This window comes from Macaca fascicularis, chromosome 4, assembly GCF_037993035.2.
Source record: "Macaca fascicularis isolate 582-1 chromosome 4, T2T-MFA8v1.1".
Lineage (NCBI taxonomy): Eukaryota > Metazoa > Chordata > Mammalia > Primates > Cercopithecidae > Macaca > Macaca fascicularis.
This window is the reverse complement of record NC_088378.1, coordinates 141,462,167-141,477,774: the sequence shown is the minus strand read 5'-3', so window position 1 is coordinate 141,477,774 and position 15,608 is coordinate 141,462,167. Positions and strand designations below refer to the sequence as shown.

General features: G+C 48.2%; 1 long non-coding RNA gene across 1 annotated transcript; it reads left to right on the top strand.

Annotated features, from left to right (window-relative positions):
• The first annotated feature begins 2,199 nt into the window (after positions 1-2,199).
• Positions 2,200-9,300, top strand: LOC107129575 (uncharacterized). The gene is made up of 2 exons (XR_006697312.3): positions 2,200-8,249; positions 8,408-9,300. It is a non-coding gene; the product is annotated as an uncharacterized lncRNA (long non-coding RNA).
• Positions 9,301-15,608: the final 6,308 nt, after the last annotated feature.

The following is a 15,608-nucleotide window of genomic DNA, read 5'->3' as shown; positions in this document are numbered from 1 at the left end:
CTGCCAACCATTAGTGTTACAGTTTCCTTACTGATCTCTGCCTGAGCAAGACTGGGACAACCCTGAGTGCAAGGGGGGTTTGGTTCCTCTCACCTCAGCCCCAGCTCCTTCAACACAATGCCTGGCACACAGTAGGCATTTGATAAATATTTACTCAATGAAGGAACTGCCTGCAATGGCCTGGTGGACAGGAAAGTGGAATGAAAACAGTCCAAAAGTGGCTGGAAAAAGATTTTCTAAATCCTGGTGCTGGGCACAGGGCCCCCTGAAGTTTGCTTTTGGAACCTTCCTATCTGTCTTGTTCTCCTCTCACCAGGCACATCCCTGCCCTCCAGAGCCCACCTAGTCACACACTACCTTTCAGGACTACCATCCACATCGGCCAGATGCAAACCCACGATGACTTCCCGCCATGGCTCCCAGTGCTCAGCTGCAACTCTGAGGCCCATTTCAGTGGGAGTCAGGAGCTTATCCAATGGAGGTGTCACTAGGAGTGACAATGGCTGGCTTTAAGGTTAGGGAAGTAGTGTTTACATTTCAAAAGATAAGACTGCTCCACAAGGAATGTACAGTTTTGATATGTGCAGGGCTCAGGTCTTCAGAGGATAAATGAGGTCGATAGCTCCAGGAGTACTGGGACCTGCGCTCATTGGCTGACTGTTCCGCCCACCTGTCACCCACAGCCTAGGCAGTGAATGGGCTCTCACCTCGGTCTCTTCTCTGCACGCCCTGGATGTGGATGACCTGAGTGTGAACTCGCCTGGGCTCTGACCCTGGGTGCTCTTCCTGATGTTGTAGAGCCTCTGTGGGTGTGATGCATGCATAGGGGAGCTTCACAGGAGGCTGTGTGCCCTTTAAGTCTAAAGACCTACATTTTTTGGTAATCTATGTCAGGTGTTCATATCTCAGGGACTCAGATGCCCAAACTGTGAAAATGAAACAATCCATCCCATTTCTCAGGTGTGGTGAGATTAATTTTATATGACAATCAGTAATCTGTACATTGATCGTATCCTCAGTGTTGCCTTTATCACTGGGCCAATGCCTAAAACCCAAGGATGGGATAGGCCTTGTGGAGGAAGAGCTCCTTTCCTCCTTCTAAAGGCGCCATCAACAGGAATTTCCTTCAGGATAAGTTGGAAAAGAGCATTTGGGCTTTTTAATTAACATTTTAAATGTTTTTAAAATTCACAATAGATATTTTACCCTAAAATAAAGTAAAACTTGCTTAATTACAGAAAATGTGAAAAGTATATAAAAGCAGGGTCTCGCTCTGTTGCCCAAACTGGAGTGCAGTGGTGTGATCATGGCTCACTGCAACATCAAAATGCTGGTCTTACACGATCCTCCTGCCTCGCCTCCGAAAGCGCTAGTTTTACAGGTATGAACCATAGCGCCGGCTCTTTCTGCCTTTCTTCAACACGTCCTCCCAGCCTTCCCTCCTTTCTCCACTCTCTGCATTTGATGCCCAGTGTATTCCAACCTCGAGGCCAACACAGGTGACCGCGTCCGCCTAGGGCAGGTGAAGGAAGGGACGCGAGGCGGCGCTGTCACCGCACTCTGTAAGCCGCAGCGCTCTGGGCCCCGCTGATCTTGTATCATTTCAGTGAACGTCACGCCAGATTTTTTATTTATTTATTTATTTTTTTGAGACGGAATCTCGCTGTTGGCCAGGCTGGAGTGCAGTGGCGCGATCTCAGTTCACTGCAACCTCCGCCTCCCGGGTTCAAGCGATTCTCGTGCCTCAGCTTCCAGAGTAGCTGGGAATACAGTTGCCTACCACCACGCCAGGCTAATTTTTGTATTTTTAGTAGAGAAGGGGCTCCACCATGTTGGCCAAGCTTGTCTCGAACTCCTGACCTCAATTGATCCGCCCGCCATGGCATCCCAAAGTGCTGGGATTACAGGTGTGATCCACCGCGCTCGGCTGTCATTGCAGACTCTGATGGGGACCACACTCGGGTTATAAATTAGGATCCTCACTGAAAGGGTAGGACCATGGGGGGCTTTTTCTTGGCCCCTTGGTTGTGGGTTTTCTTCTGGGCGGCGGAGCCCGTTTCCACCAGAACTGCTCAGAGGCGGCCTCTGCCTTCCTGGGGTGACGCAGCAGCGGGAAGCTTTTGCGGATCCTAGAATCCGTGGGCGGCCTATGGGAGGGGCTGAGGCGCATTTCCCTACTCACCCGGCCCCGAATCCACCGCAGTGCTGTTTCAAGCGAGTCAGATTCCAGATCGCGCTCCAGCCCGGACTCGGTATTCCTGCCCCGCGGGTCTGCATTTTCACAGCGGCAGGTGTGAGTGACCCGCAGCTGGAGACTAGAAGCCTAAAGGCAGCTCCGCCCTCCCCAGCCCACAGCGCCGTTATTCCGTTTCTATATCAGTAAACACTTGTCATTTTTCCTTAGCCCGGGGCGGGGTGACCGGTGATCCCAGTCCTCGCAGTGAACTCTGGGCCGCAGAATTCAAAACGCTTGCGGCCGCCGAGCGCAGCCCCGCCCTGGTTTATGTAAATGACCGCACTGGGCCGTTTCTTTCTTTTCGGGACCCAGCAGTGGCGCCTAAAGTCTGCAAGGAGGAAGTCACCTCTATGCTCGTGAGTCCAGGAATCTAAGGCGAGTGCTGAGGAAGAAAACGTAGTTGATGGGGCGGAGCAGAAAGGGTGGGGTGGAGGGGAGGGCTTTGGGCAGAAGACCTCGGAGGCTTGGAGGGGGAGGGGCACCCAGGCTTGGACCATGGGAAGTGACTCACCCAGAGCCGAAGACCATCTCGGCTTCCCCTAACGCAGAAAGGGTAGGATTGGCTTTATTTGTGTCTGTCACCACCTCAAAGTGCCCTGGAACAAACTTTACGTATTATTATTTTGAGACAGAGGCTTGCTCTGTCACCCAGACTGGAGTGCAGTGGCGCCATCTGGGCTCACTGCAACCTTCGCCTCTCGGGTTCAAGCAGTTCTCCCTGCCTCAGCCTCCTGAGTAGTTGCGATTACAGGCGCCCACCACCACGCCCGGCTAACTTTTGTATTTTTAGCAGAGATGATGTTTCGCCATGTTGTTCAGTCTGGTCTGGAACTTCTGATGTCAGGTCATCCGCCCACCTCAGGCTCCCAAAGTGCTGGGATTACAGGCGTGAGGCACTGGGCTCTGCCAATTTATTTACTTATTTAGAGACGGAGTCTTGCTCTGTCTCCCAGACTGGAGTGCAGTGGCGCAAATCTTGCCTCACTCACTGCAACCTCCACCTCCCAAGTTCAAGCGATTCTCTTGCCTCAGCCTCTTGAGTAGCTGGGACTACAGGCGCGTGCCACCACGCCTGGCTAATTTTTTTGTATTTTTAGTAGCAACGGGGTTTCACCATGTTGGCCAGGCTGGTCTCGAACTCCCGACCTTGTGATCTGCCTGCCTCGGCCTCCCAAAGTGTTGGGATTACAGGTGTGAGCCACCACGCCCGGCCCCAGTTTATTTATTTTTAAATAGAGATGGAGATCTCCTTATGTTGACCAGACTGGTCTTGAACTTCTGACCTCAAGCAATCCTTCCATCTCAGCCTCCTAAAGTGCTGGGATTACAGGTCTGAGCCACTGTGCCTGGCCTGTTATTTGCTATTATTATCGTTATTTTGAAGTATTAAAAGTTTTTTGGGGGTAAGCTGAATGAGAGTTCACTGGAGATGGCACCCAGAGGAAGTCCTGCAGGTGGGGGTAGACACTGTGGAGGGAAGGATTTGGGAACTGGTGTCATGAGAGCTGGGTCCATCTCCTTCTGCCTGTCACTACCTTTGTGACTGGGTCCATCTCCCACTGCCTCTCACTACCTTTGTGACCTTTATTTATTTATTTATTTATTATTATTATTATTTATTATTATTATTATTTTGAGACTGAGTCTCGCTCTGCTGCCCAGGCTGGAGTGCAGTGGCGCAATCTCGGCTCACTGCAACCTCCGCCTCCCTGGTTCAAGGGATTCTCCTGCCTCAGCCTCCTGAGTAACTGGGATTACAGGTGCACACCACCATGCTCGTTAATTTTTGTATTTTTAGTAGGGACAGGGTTTCACCATGTTGGCCAGGCTGGTCTCAAACTCCTGACTTCAGGTGATCCACCCGCCTCGGCCTCCCAAAGTCCTGGGATTACAGGTGTGAGCCACCGTGCCCGGCCAGGAAATATCTCTTACAGAAATAAAGACAGTTGGCCGGGTGTGGTGACTCACCTGTAATCTTAGAACTTTGGGAGGGTGAGGCAGGCATATCATTTGAGCCCAGGAGTTCAAGACCAGCCTGGGCAAAATGGTGAAGCCCTTTCTCCACCAGAAATACAAAAAATTAGCCAGGTGGGGTGGCTCATGCCTGTAGTCCGAGCTCCTCCGGAGGCTGAGGTGGGAGGATCATCTGAGCCTGGGGAGGTCAAGGCTGCAGTGAGCCATGATTGATCTACAACTGCCCTCCAGCCTGGGCCACAAAGCAAGACCCTGTGTCAAAAAAAAAAAAAAAAAAAAAGAGATTTTTCACCTTGGATTCCTGGGTCAGGGGATGATGGGTATTTTCATTCATAGTCTCAGATTATTTTCACAAACAATGGAAACAGTTTCCAGGCTCCTCTGCTTCTCACCTCCAAAATGCCTTTTTTCCTGTATCATTATCAGTCCTAAATGTTCTGGCTAATCAATTGAGCCACTGTTTATAGATTTGCAGGCCATTGGGATTTACCATTACTCTTTTTAATGAGGCTGAAATGTGAAGTTTATCTCAACCGCAAGTTTATTCAGCAAGGGTCAGTGGTTTCACTTAACAGTCTGGCTCTGAGGCTGGCTGTGGCCCTGTTATCCACGGTGAGCACCGCGGGAATGCAGGCAAGGGCTGTGAGAGGCTTGGACGAAGGCTCCACCCAGGAGAGATCTGGGTGGGCATTGGTGACCAGTAGAACCTAGGTGTCCTGGGCCAGTGCCCTTGGGGACTAGTCTTCTTCACCCCAGGCATCTTCTTTGTTCTGGAATGAGCCTGCCCATCCCTCAGAAGACTGAAAGGAATTTGGTCAGAATAATATTACTGACTTTTGTCCAGGCTTGAATTTATCCATAGAGTTCTGAGACCTGTCATATCCTCTGAGTGAGCTCTGTCCAGGTCCCCTTCCCTGAATTACTCCTGTCCTCTCCTCACTGACTGGGATGACACCTAATTTTACAACCTGCTCTAGCATCTTTGCTCCCACCGTGACAGTAAACTCCTTGAGACTGCTGGCATCTTGGGAGGTGATTAGATTCAGAAGAGGTTGAGAGATTGGGGCCCCTATGATGGGATTAGTGTGTCCTTTTAAGAAGAGGAAGAGACTGGAGCTCCCAATCTCTTCACCACCTAAGGATATGGCAAGAAGGCAGCTGACTGCCAGGCGGGAAGAGGGCCCTCACCAGGAACTGAAACTGCTGGTTCCCTAACCTCAGACTTCCAGGGTCCAGAATTGTGAGAAACAAATGTCTGTTGTTTAACCAATCCATCGGTGGTATTTTGTTATGGCACCACAAGCTGACTAAACAAGCACCAAAACCAAACCAGTAACTGCCCCTTTCCGGTCTCGGACCCAGTATTAAGAAATTCTGGTCACAGCGTTTATTCATCCATTTAACAAATATTTAGTAAGTGCTTCTGTGCCAGGCATTTTTCTAGGCCTGGTGATCATTTAATGAAAAGAGACTAACACCTACTCCCTGATGCTTACAATCTGAAAGACAGACAATAAAGAAAAATATAATAACAGTAGTGGATTATATGGATGTGTTTCAGCAATTTATTGCTGGGTAACAAATGATCTTAAGACATAAAAACGCCAGGCATGGTGGCTTATGCCTGTAATCCCAGCACTTTGGGAGGCCGAGGTGGGCAGATCACGAGGTCAGGAGTTCGAGACCAGCCTGGCCAGCATGGTGAAACCCCGTTTCTACTAAAAATACAAAAATTAGCCAGGCGTGGTGGTGGGCGCCTGTAATCCCAGCTCCTTGGGAGGCTGAGGCAGGAGAATCACTTGAAACCAGAATGCAGAGGTTGCAGTGAGCCAAGATCATGCCATTGTACTGCAGCCTGGGTGACAGAATGAGACTCCATCTCAAAAAAAAAAAAAATTGTTTGTGTATATATATAAATATATAAACAACCTTTATATTATCTCTCATTCTGTGGGCTGATTGGGCTCAGCTGGGCAGCTCTTCTGCTCCATGTAACAGAGGCTGGGGCTGCCATCATCTGGAACCCAGCTGGTCCAACACATTCAAGAGGCTCCTGCACAGGGCTGCAGTTGGTGCTGGCTGTTGACTGGGAACTCACTGGGGCTGTGAACCGGGTGACTTGGATTCTCATCCACCTATTCCTTCATGTGCCCTGGCTGCTTCTGGCTCCACATCTGGGGTCCGGGTATTTCAAGTGGCCAAGTTAGAACCACAAGGCATCTTATGCTGGAACCTCAGAAGTCAGGCAACATCACGTTCCTCATGTTCTAGTCACCAAAGCAAGTCCCAAATCCAAAAAGAAGGGGATTAGGATCAGCTCTTGATAGGGGATGGCAGGGTCACATTGCTAAAGAGCATGTGGGATGGGAGATATTGTTGAGGCCATCTTTGGAAAAGGACTTTTATAGTTACAAAGTGATATGTGATAAAAAGAAAAAATAGGCCAGGTGCGGTGGCTCACACCTGTAACCCCAGCACTTTGGGAGACCGAGGCAGGTGGATCATGAGGTCAAGAGATCAAGACCATCCTGGCCAACATGGTGAAACTCCGTCTCTACTAAAAACAGAAAAATTAGCTGGGCGTCGACCAGGTGCAGTGGCTTACACCTGTAATCCCAGCACTTTGGGAGGCCAAGGTGGGCGGATCATGAGGTCAGCAGATCGAGACCATCCTGACTAACACAGTGAAACCCTGCCTCTACTAAAAATACAAAAAATTAGCTGGGCGTGGTGGCGGGCGCTTGTAGTCCCAGCTACTTGGGAGGCTGAGGCAGGAGAATGGCATGAACCCGGGAGGCAGAGCTTGCAGTGAGCCGAGATCGCGCTGCTGCACTCTAGCCTGGGCGACAGAACAAGACTCCGTCTCAAAAAAAAAAAAAAAAAAAAATTAACTGGGCATGGCGGCGTGCACTTGTAGTCCCAGCTGCTCGGGAGGCTGAGGCAGGAGAATCGCTTGAACCCAGGAAGCAGAGGTTGCAGTGAGCCGAGATAGTGCCACTGCACTCCAGCTTGGCGACCGAGCAAGACTTGGTCTCAAAAAAAAAAAAAAAAGAAAATACAAAGTTGAAAGTTGACAATCAATGCAAGGTAATACAGGTGGCATTTTAAGTAGGGTGGTCACGGTGGGCCTCATGAAGGTGCCATTTGAACAGACTTGAAGAGGAGAGAAACTGAGCCATGCAGATATGTGCAAAGGAAGAACCTTCCAGAATCACCCTCATGTACCCCTATGCTCTGTACATACCCAGCGCTCTGCACTGAGGCAGACCCTAAAGCTGCAGTGGGAATGGAGGTAGATACACTTATGGAAAGAAAGACTTCTTCAAAGAATGGTGGCGACCCAGGTCTCCCCTTCTGCTGTGGCTCTTAGAGGACCTGGAGTTGGAGAGGGGAAGTCACTGGCATGTGGAGGAAGACCAAAGTGTGTCCCACCTTCACTCCACCTCTCTGCTCTCTCTCTCCTATATTGAGTGCCTCCCTCCCAGAGTTGTGGTCACTGATAAGGAGGACCCTGAGGGCAACCACACCTTGCCATGCAGAGCACCTGGCTTCTCACCTGCCAACCTCACTCTGACCTGGCTGCAGGAAGGGAAGGAGCCAACTCTGGACTCAAGATTCAAGGGGACCAGACCCAGAGAGATGAGACATACCAGGGCTGGGCAGCTGTGGGGGTCCTTCCAGAGAGGAGCTGAGATACACCTACCTGGAGGGGCCCCAGGGCCTGGGGCTCCTCAGTGTGACTGGGTGAGGTGTTTTCAGAGGACCAGGGTTGAGGGTGGGGGCATCTCATCCAGACCCTGCCCCCCTCTCTGCCCCAGGACCCAAGGCCCCCTTCCTCCCTCCTCAATGGAGATGCTGGGGATGTCCTTAGTCACCCTCTGAGTACTCACACATCACCCCTTATTTGGAAGTTTTTCTTGTTCTAACCTCCTTCCTTCCTGCTGCACCTTCTGCCTCAGCCCCAGGCTCTGGCCTCTGTCTCTCCTCTTCTACCCTCTAGCCGGTAATGACTGATTTCCCACTGAGGAGCCAGCTCTAGGTGAGAGTCTGGGCTCTCGGTGAGGTTGGGAGAAGGAAAAGGCTTATGGGCCAGGGGATGGGAGGGAGAATGGGCACAGCCAGAGCAGAAGTGAAAGGGTTGGAGGAGGCGATAAAGACAGATGTTTCCATATCACCATTTTTCTTTCATGGTCCAAGGGAGCTGTCCTTCCTCCAGGCCCAGGGAAGTGAAAAAAGAAGCAGGAACAGTGAAATACACCACAGGAAAGAAAAATCTTAGTGATCCCTCCTGCTGTCTCTCTCCTTTTGTCTATTCTGGCAAATTTTGTAAGTGAAATTTGTTACCAAGATGTGAAAATCTTATTATAAGAAAGTCTCTAAATATTTGAGAATAAAATGATCAATGTCTCAGCTCTGCAGACTGAAAAAACAGAATCTTTACAAAATAAAATCATGTTTGGAAAACTCCTCCTCTGAGGGATATCAAAGGCTGCACTGAATAAGCTCTAAGGAGGTGCTGAAATGACAGCCATTTATTTGCCTGTGTAAGCTCAGGCAGGTGTTGGAATTGAGGAAGGATAGGTAATGAAAAAAGTAACCATGTGCTTGGGGCACAGTGATGGTGATGACCACAGAATCAACACAATAAGCTGTAGCATTTGCATCGTAGTCCAGTTCATTCAAGCAAAGCTATCTCCAATAGGGAATTTACCCTGTACAGAACATGTGCATTTTGATTTCACCTTTTCTAACTGACCCTTTGCTCATGACAATAGTGAAAAAATACAGCCCTGAGTGGAGATTTAAGATGCTAACGAGTCATGAGATGTATGAACATGCATGTACAGCTACTGCACATGTGCACTCAGAAGACCACCCAGAACATGTTCACTAGTAACCCCTCTTCCCACCCACCTCCTATGGATAATCATGTAAGACTCCCATAAAGGGAGTTTCTCCAGCAGTAATCAATGCTGTCTCATCCATAGGAGCAGCCTGTCCTGAATCCTCTCTCTCAGGGTATACAGTTTATTTTGCACTTAACTTTCAAAATAGTATTTTTCCTTTGTAATAAATTGCTTTGTACTTCTCCTTTGCTGCATGTTTCTTATTTAAATTCTTTTAAATGAAGAAATCAAGAACCACAGTATTACAACAGCCGTCAACATTTCTGGTGCCATGACTCAGACAGAGGTTTGTCTGCTTCATTGGTTTCAGTTCCCCTTCACTCGTGGTGAGTCCTGTGGCAGCCCCAGACCCCTGATTGACTATCACTGCTTTCCCCAGATCTATTCTATTAAGGTTTTGGGGGAGGACCTTTTAAATCACTCACATTATTTGAGCAACTGATTGTGATTGCTTTCCATTTGGCTGCTGTTTTTGCAATGTTTACAATTACCTTATTTGGATGGAACACCCTGACTATTCAGCCTTTGGACTCTTGCTGCTTCTGTTTCACCTTTTGTTTTACTGTCCCTCCCAGGACTGCACCTGATCAGTACTTATTGGCTACTGTAACTTTTTTTTTTTTTTTTTTTTTTGAGACAGAGTCTCACTCTGTCACCCAGGCTGGAGTACAGTGGCTCAATCTCGGCTCACTGCAACCTCCGCCTCACGGGCTCAAGCAATTCTCCTGCCTCAGCCTCCCAAGTAGCTGGGATTACAGGCATGCGCCACCATGCCCAGCTAATTTTTGTATTTTTAGTAGAGACAGGGTTTCACCATGTTGGCCCGGCTGGTCTCGAACTCCTGACCTCGTGATCCGCCTGCCTCGGCCTCCCAAAGTGCTGGGATTACAGGCGTGAGCCACTGCACCCAGCACTTGTTTGTTAATCAACTAATCTCTTCAAAGATTTTTGTTCACCTTGAGGGACACATTAGATCTACTTTTGCCAGCAGTGCCCATCCCTCCAGCTGTGTGTGTTCCGAGACTCCTTCAGGAGACGTTCCAAGAGGCCATCCATGGTGAGTGCAGGATGTGTGGCCACATGGATGTGTCGTCATGGGGACTACAACTAGGCATTCCAAGCATGATGACTGGACATTAAAAATGGCAGATCAGTGAAATAAGGAAGGGCTTGTTGGCGAGACATCCAGGCCCTCCGGCTGGCAGCAAGAACCACTTCAGTTCAGCTTGGAGATGTCCAGCACCAGTGAGACCTAGAATGGTGCATGGCAAATGCCCATGACCTCCTAGGGCCTCAGTTTCATGGGGATTCAAGGGAACACCCTGGATTCCATCGTTGTCCAGCTCAGCTCACGGGGATGCATATGACCTCCTGGATTTTGGTACATGTTTCTGTGGTTGCAGGATTCTCTCGGTACCTAGAGAGCCACCTCCTCTACTCTCACTGAAACACCTCTAGGGTATATACTAAAAATTGGAATATTTTGAAACAGTATAAGTTAAAAGATAATAGGCCGGGTATGGTGGCTAACACCTGTAATCTCAGCACTTCGGGAGGCCGGGGTGGGCAGATCACCTGAGGTTGGGATTTCGAGACCAGCCTGACCAAGATTTCGAGACCAGCCTGACCGCGTCTCTATTAAGAATACAAAATTAACCGGGCGTGGTGGCGCATTCCCGTAATCCCAGCTACTCGGGAGGCTGAGGCAGGAGAATTGCTTGAACCCAGGAGGTGGAGGCTGCAGTAAGCCGAGATTATGCCATTGCACTCCAGCCTGGGCAAAAAGAGCGAAACTCCATCTCAAAAAAATAAAAATAAAAGATAATAAACAATGGCCAAAGAATAAAACTCTTGATACGATCGTCACCATTTTAAGGCTTAAGGTTTTCTTTTCCATCACTGAGTCTCTCCCTTTCCTCTCATTCTTCTACTTATAAATCTCGATAACAATTCTACTCACCCACTGTGACTTTGCTCCCTTCGGCTGATTTATCAGTTCATCCTGATGGCCTGATGGGTGACAAGCAGAGGTGAGGACTTCAAAGTCCACACCAAGTAGATCTAGTTCACTGTGGCCCTCCCTGACAGGAGGCTTGTGAAGTTGGCAGGGCTTCGGTCTAGGCTGTGCAGTATGGGAATCCTCATTTGCAATGTCTGGAGATCTTCATTTTTCTAACTAGTAATAACCATCTTGTTATGTTTGCACTTCTTTGCATTTCACCCCCTTTGAATTCTGTCCTCCCATGAAAATTTATTGTCCTTTTTGATCCGTCTGTATTCATAGACTTGCATTTGCTTTCCTTTTGTCTCTAACCCATAAGACTGATACAAATTATCCTAAAGTTCCTTCTTTCTGCTGTGTATGTCAGGGCTCCTCTGCCTTTGGTGAGAGCAAAGAGAGTTTTGTCTTTACCCAGAATAAAACTTTTTTTTTTTTTGAGATGAAATCTTGATCTGTCACCTAGGCTGGAGTGCAGTGGCCCGATCTCGGCTCATTGCAACCTCTACCTCGCTGGTTCAAGCAATTCCCCTGCCTCAGCCTCCCAAGTAGCTTGGATTACAGGTGTGCACCACCACTCCTGGCTAATTTTTTTGTATTTTTAGTAGAGATGGGGTTTCACCATATTGGCCAGATTGGTCTCGAACTCCTGACCTCAGGCAGTCTGCCCGCCTCAGCCTCCCAAAGTGCTGTAATTACAGGTGTGAGCCACGGCGCCTGGCCCTGGAAGAAAACTTTAATTGCTGGGTGAAATATATTTTCTACCAAATTCCCCTCATAAGACCTAGAAAGCCTAATGGACATAGCTACTTACATGTCCTAAGCTGTTATTTTAAGGCCAAAATTAAAACATTAAGGGCACATATAAGGTTGGCCATTACTAACCTGAAAAAAAAGATAAATGAATGTTCCATGATTAGGTCTTTTCAACAGTGCATGGGCCCACACAATACTGTTTCACAATTAGAGGTTTGTTTGTTTTTTTTTGTTTTTTAATAGAAAGAAAGGAAGGACAGGTGCGGTGGCTCATGCCTGTAATCCCAGCACTTTGGGAGGTCAAGGCGGGCGGATCACGAGGTCAGCAGTTTGAGACCAGCCTGGCCAATATGGTGAAACCCCATCTCTACTACAAATACAAAAATTAGCTGGGCATGGTGGCACGCTCCTGTAGTCCCAGCTACTCAGGAGGCTGAGGCAGGAGAATCACTTGAACCTGGGAGGCGGAGGTTGCAGTGAGCCAAGATCGAGCCACTGCACTCTAGGCTGGGCAAGAGAGACAGACTCTATCTCAAAAAAAAAAAAAAAAAAAAAGGAAGATGATCAGGGATTCCCCAAGGGCCCAGAGAGAACCTGACATTATTCCCCTTACTAACCAGACACCTCTATACTAAGACAAGTCTCTTAAAGACTGATACCAAATGTATTATGCTCATGTTATTCAAAAGAGTTCTGTAATCCCAGCACGTTGGGAGGCCGAGGCAGGTGGATCATGAGGTGAGGAGTTTGAGACCATCCTGACCAACACAGTGAAACCCCATCTCTACTAAAAATACAAAAATTGACTGGGCATGGTGGCTTGGACCTGTAATCCCAGCTACTCAGGAGGCTGAGGCAAAAGAATCATTTGAACCCAGGAGGCGGAGGTTATAGTGAACCAAAGTTGCACCACTGCACTCCAGCCTGGGCGACAGAGCGAGACTGTCTCAAAAAAAAAAAAAAAAAAAGAATTTCGGGAAATCTAACATAATTAATGACTCTATAATAAGAAATATACCATCTGGGTGCAGCAGTGGCCCTTTGGGAGGCCAAGGTGGGTGGATCACTTAAGTTCAGGAGTTTGAGACCAGCCTGGCCAACATGGTGAAACCCTGTCTCTACTAAAATTACAAAAATTAGTCGGATGTGGTGGCACGGGCCTATAATCCCAGCTACTTAGGAGGCTGAGGCAGGAAAATCGCTTGAGTCCAGGAGGCAGAGGTTGCAGTGAGCTGAGATCACGCCACTGCACTCCTGCCTGGGTGATGAGTGAGACTTTGTCTCAAAAAAAAAAAAAAAAAAAAGGCCTCCTACCAACAACTTTCCTCCCTTACAATCTAGTCGAGGATTACTCTTCAAACCTCTTAAGCTTGTACTCCTAGTAGTCTTTCCTCACTTGACACACAGTCTTCTGCACCCCACCCATATCAGTTTGTTCACCAAACACTCCCTGAAGAGTCCAGTCCTGTTGGGACAACTCATAGCAGGGTATCCTATTGCCCACCTAAAACAAAAAGCAACCTACGCTCACTGTCTGTATCTCCCTGTCTCAGGTAACATAGAGAAACAACGAAATCCTCTTAGAAACCTACTTCATTAGTCTGTTCTAGATTTCAGGAAAAAGTCACAAAACTAGTCATAAATCCCCAAGTCCCAATAAATTAACTGCTAAACATAACTTTTGGTGTCTTTAGTTACCAAGACAGTGGAAAAGGCACATAGAGATCAAAGGGAAGAAAAGAGAGACAAAAGACAGGCCCAATTGTTGGCCTTCACTCACTATGCAAAAACCCCCACCTCCAGGTTAACCTGGGTGGAACCCAAAGGCTATTGCTGCATTTATTTATTTATTTAGAGACGGAGTCTCGCTCTGTCGCCCATGCTGGAGTGCAGTGGCCCAATCTCAGCTCACTGCAAGCTCCACCTCCCGGGTGCACGCCATTCTCCTGCCTCAGCCTCCCGAGTAGCTGGGACTACAGGCGCCCGCCACCTCGCCCGGCTATTTTTTGGTATTTTTTAGTAGAGACGGAGTTTCACCGTGTTAGCCGGGATGGTCTCGATCTCCTGACCTCGTGATCTGCCTGTCTCGGCCTCCCAGTGATCTGCCCATCTCGGCCTTCCTCTCAAAATGGAAGTTTGAACTGGCAGTAGCCAGGTCCAAGGAACTCTCTTTGTATTGTTTGTTTAGCCAGATATTCCCATATTATGGTCCAAAGTTTGTTCCAGGAGGTGTATGGAAATGTTGGCCCATTCTTCCTGAGACACAGGTTTTGCATATTTTTAACTTTTGATAGCCATGCTAAGCCAGCAAAGCTGAGTTGATTTTTATAAGCTAGTAGTATGGTTTATTATTTCTTTATCAGATAAGGTCGTTTTACTAAGAGCGCCTAAAATGCAGTAAGCAAATAAGAAAAAAATGAAAACATCACATGTCACTGTGAGTTGTTTTCTTGAACAGAAGCTTATGCTGAGGCGACATTAATTGCCTAATGTTTTGGGTCTTGGCTGCTTTTGGACAGAGCCTTAGCTCCTCCAGTGCTTCATAGGAATAGCTTGGAGTCTTTGTTTCAAGCTTCTGTGATGACTTAAAAGGAATCATTTTTTATTTTTGATAAACACACCAAAGGCCTACACCCCTAAGTTTTACTGCAGCAGAAGTTGGTCAGCTGCGTGGTAGAGTGAAAATCCTAGTTTGGAATTTGTTATTAACACCAATGACAGTGACGTGTTTCGTAGACAGAGACCCAGGGCAGAAAGTGAGAACTGACAGGCCAGCCTCTGTCTTTAAAAGGATATTGATATTTTTGCCTGTCATGTCCAGGGTCACCCGAAGCTCCATTGCTGTGACTGGGACTGATTGCCACATAGGAGCTGTTGTTTGCCTTTGGCCTCTTTAGTCTTTAGCCAGGGACAATAAGGAATTAGGAATCCCTCCTCCCTTCAGAGTTGGAGACAGTCCTTCCATTGCCCTTCTTTGTCACATTGATGATAGGCTCCAGAGGGTTTGCAAGCCTGAAGGCCTTTGTTACTTATTTAGCTCCAGTGTCCATGCTTTTTATAAATGCAACAATAGGGCCGGGCGCGGTGGCTCACGCCTGTAATCCCAGCACTTTGAGAGGCTGAGGCGGGTGGATCATGAGGTGAGGAGATTGAGACAATCCTGGCCAACATGGTGAAATCCCATCTCTACTAAAAATACAAAAATTAGTGGACATGGTGGCATGTGCCTGTAGTCCCAGCTACTTGGGAGGCTGAGGCAGGAGAATCGCTTGAACCAGGGAGTCGGAGGTTGCAGTGAGCTGAGATCGCACCACTGTGCTCCAGCCTGGTGACAGAGTGAGACTCTGTCTAAAAAAAAAAAAAAATTTGTTTGTATTTGTGGATCTTCAGCACATCTACAACTCCCTCCACAATGAAGGGACGATGTCCCATCGTTTACATTTCCCCTTATCTACCTTTTGCATTGGCTAACACATCTCTCCCTTTCCCCATGTACCAACATCACAAGAGCCACCTCTGAGCAGGATTCCTTGTTCCCTTGGGGTTAGTGCTATCCTTTCTATTGGGACTAGCAGAGCCAGCCACAGGGACAGAGCCTTGGGAATCCAGCATAAACTGTCTCAGGAGACCACAGTGGCCCTCTGACAAACAGCAGAGAGCCTCACCAGACTTCCGCAACAGCTGGACTTCCTGGCAGTCCTACAAAACCGAAGAGCCTTAGACCTTCTCACAGCCG